Raw genomic sequence first — 4,077 nt, forward strand, 5'->3', positions numbered from 1 at the left:
TTCCCGCAGCCCCTCCGCTGGGGTTAATGAATGACTTGGCAGGAGGCGGTAGTTGTGACTGTTGGGAGCCAGTGGGGCTCAGAGAGGTGAAGAGACACTCTTCCTATCACCTCCCAGCTGCCATTCTCACCCACCAGGTTACACTGCCAGGAACAGGATGGCACCGGCTTATTGGATTATCTATTAGAATGACTTCCTGGTCTTAGGTAGGGTTTGTGCAGAGCTCTAAGGCAACCTGGATTTGCAGCCACATTTGTTTATCTTGGTGTCAGCACATGGAAAGCAAGCAGAGGAAAAGCTGTTAGGGCACATTCAATGGAAGTACTGGATAACTATACACCCGTTATAGTGTCGCAAAAAGTGAAGCTGTGGATTATTATGGTGGTCTGTTCCTACCACTTTGATCCACTTCAACTGCACTTACATGCATTAGGTGGCACTCAGGCACATTTAGTAATGACCATGGTCATCCTGTCACTTTTCACTCACCAATATTAAGTTAAATTGTGTTGTGACTCAAAAAAACTACTCCTTGGTCCTACACATTGAACCTTAACTTGCAAGCTTACATGCAACATGCAACCCATAAAAAATGGGTTTTAAGGTCAGTTCACACTCCTTTTGAGGCGGTATCTGGCAGGTCCACACCAGTTTCAGAATGTGTTTACTGCTGAGGAAAAGGCAAGCTGAGTCTCTGAGAATTATTAGTCCATATTAGACCAGAAAGTTGTTTAGGAAGGCAAGATTGGCAGGCGACAATGTTTGCTGTTTTCCTTATATTTGACAAATTACTTTTCTTCATTCATTCACTTTAAACATGAAAAAGGCTTATTGCATAAAGACAAAACTCTGTCACTCATGTAATCAAAATACAAATGACATATTTCTGCTTTTCTACTAATTTGAAAGGATGGGGGATGATTATTGAGCTCGGAATTTCTCGTGGAGAATATTGCTTCAGTTCACAGCACTGAAGAAGATTTAAAAGGTTCTCCGCTGCAGATGTCTTATTTGTAATTGTGCACGTTTCACAAAGGTTACCTGGATACAACTGAAAATGTATAGATATAAAATCAGTGGATATGTCAAGCATTAGATCAGTTTTTTAAGTCTGGTTCTGGGAAGTTACAATGATGATAGCTTGTTTATCTCTAGTAGAAAGATTTACAGTAACAGCGTGATATTGTTAAATTAAGTACATACTTAAAGTGGTGGAAGATAAAGAGCTAGCCAGACAGGCTGTTTCAATCTGCTCAATCAGTTGATTTGCCAATCAGATGATGGTGAGTCCCCCAGGATAAATTACAAATATGTAAGAGATCTGGAAAACAAAGGAATATATCCTATTAAGAGCTGCTGTAAAACCTCAAAATCAAAATGTTTGACTGACAGGACAGATCTGCGTGGGCTCAGTGGGTAGTCGATGGGCAAGGCACTTGATCCCAAGTTAGTGCAATTGAGTGAATGTGGCTAACTTGTAAAGCAATTTTAATATGACAAGAAAAGCGCTATCTTAATTCAATCAATTTACCATCTGATCTGGTGGATTAATAGATCCAGTTGGTTAAACCAAGGCAGCTCTAGATTTGAATACAGACATCCTTTGCCTGAAGAAAAAGCTATTGATATCCCCCCATATTGTGTTATATCCCACAGATAACATTTTCAGCTTGTGCTGTTTTCAATTAAAAAATGTAAATTACGTAAAACTGAAGGCATACATCTGACTGTAGCCTTTCAACACTCCAAAAATGTCTTTAATTTTACAACAAATTCACACTAATATTACATCTTTTTTCCACAGGTAAGGGAAGTTTTACCTATAATAACTTTGCAGGAACTTATTTGAAAAGCTGAACTAATTGTCCAGGTTCTTGACAACTTCCATGGGATGACATTATGAGGACAAGCAAAATTTTTTAATTTAATGTGTGAACCCTGGTACTTCCAAGCCATTACCAACCATGTAGCCTACGTATACACTTATGGCCTCTGTAGGGATACTGAAGGAGAGAGAGAACATTTTTCAAGAGTTCTTGAGAATTATTGTACAAAAAATGCTATCCTTTTATACCTTTCACTAGAAACAGATCAAAACTTTACATAGTCTAACACTGTTTGCAGTCAATTTGCATATGCAAAGCTAAATGGATTTAAGTGCTTACACACATTCAGATACATCTAACAAAAATAGATTATCGTGAAGAAGTTCAGTATGAAAAGGAATAAGAAGAGCGAGCTCTGAATAACGGTTACATTAGTCTCCTCATTGGCGCTCCTCTATCGTTGTCAGTAGAAAATGTATCACCACTTAGGTACTACTGTATCTGCCAGATTGTGCAACAGCATGGTGTCCAAGATAACTGAGCTAACAACTAAGTGAGCGTACTGACCCAAGATCACTGACCATTCCCTTTATCAATCCCTCACATTTGTGATGTTAATAGTTTCTGTAAAAATCATCAGTTATTTTCCAAATAACTGCTTTCAACGGCTCTAATAACCTGTAGCATCATGTTATATCTAACAATACAGTGAAATATTTGAAGTTTTTATTTCTTAGAATTTTGATGATTAGGCTTACAGACAATGACAACCCAGAATTCACTGTCTCAGAAAATTTGAATATTACATAACGTCTATACAAAATTATATTTTAAACGGGTATGTCAGCCATCTAGATTTTTTTACTCATTTATATGCGCTCAATGCTTGGTTAGGGCTCCTGTTGCATTATTTCTTGTATTAATGTAGTGTAGTGTGGAGGTTGGGTCTGCTGTATTTCATCTTCTTATTGACAGTACTCCATAGATTCTCTTTGGGGTTCTGATCAGGCCAGTTAGTCAGCCAATCAAGCACAGTTACACAAAGGTAACTGAGCTAGCATTTTATACCTTTGGCAGTGTGGGAAGGTTGTCTGGGAAAATTAAATCAGTATCTCCCTGAAGCTTGTCAGCAGAAAGAAGCATGACGTGCTCTAGAAATTGCTAGTAGATAGCTATATTGACTATTGGTCTTCAGAATGATGGACCGACAGCAGCAGATGACATGGCTGCCCTAACCATCACTGACTGGAAACTTCACACTGGACTTCAGGAAACATGAACTTTGTGCCTCTCCACTCTTCTAAACTTTGGGACCTTGATTTCAAGCTTAGGACCATACTTGTTATTTTTCTCCATAGCCCATGTTAGACTCTTCTGACACTGTTTCTTGTTCAGGATAGGACTTTTCTGTAAGTAGTGACTCTTCATAAGCTTACTCCAGCCTTAGTCGACTCTTTGTGAATCTTCTTGAATGGATTTTGCTCAAAGTTGGCGTTATCCTTATTGCTAGTGCAGCTTTTCCTGCCACACCTTTTCATTTCAGTTAATCTTTATAAAATGTGAACAACCAGTTTATTTAGCATTGGCTTTTTGTGGCTTATTTCCTTGTAAATGGTGTTAAAGACTTCTGGACATCTTTCAAGGAAAACAGCAAAAGTATTTTTTCATCACACCCAGAGAACAATATTAATCAGTTTTGCAACTACCTAGATCTATAGTATCAAATGTGCAGAAAGAAAGAAATTGTTTAAATGTCAGCTTCACCAACTTAAACAACAAGAAGAGAAAATGAAACAATGCAAAAGAGCATTGTATGTGGGTGGGGATATCTCCACCTTTGTCCCCCATTTTCAGTTTATGTCATGGGATCATGGTTGTCAAAGGAACAGGCATATTTCCATGACATTGCCTTTGCTCTTTTTTTATATTAAACAATACCCACCCATTCACTCAACACACAGTGGCATAGATGAGTTAACATTGCTTTCTGTTTTGTTCCCTTTTTTGCTGACATCATCCCATTGCTTTATTATTACGTTTTTGTCTTTATGTTTGGCAGTGAAAAATAACATATTTGCAAAGAAAAACATCTGCCATTTAGGATATCAGCAGACACCCATTCCCCCTCCTTTAAATCCAGTCTTACCAGACAAACATTAGAACATGGAAATATGGCAAGACTAGGAGGATGTAGGCCCCTCTATGGCTAGTGCCAGTTTTTAATCCCTATTCACTATTGCTTGAGGGTCAA

The sequence above is a fragment of the Fundulus heteroclitus genome, unplaced genomic scaffold, assembly GCF_011125445.2.
Source record: "Fundulus heteroclitus isolate FHET01 unplaced genomic scaffold, MU-UCD_Fhet_4.1 scaffold_67, whole genome shotgun sequence".
Classification (NCBI taxonomy): domain Eukaryota; kingdom Metazoa; phylum Chordata; class Actinopteri; order Cyprinodontiformes; family Fundulidae; genus Fundulus; species Fundulus heteroclitus.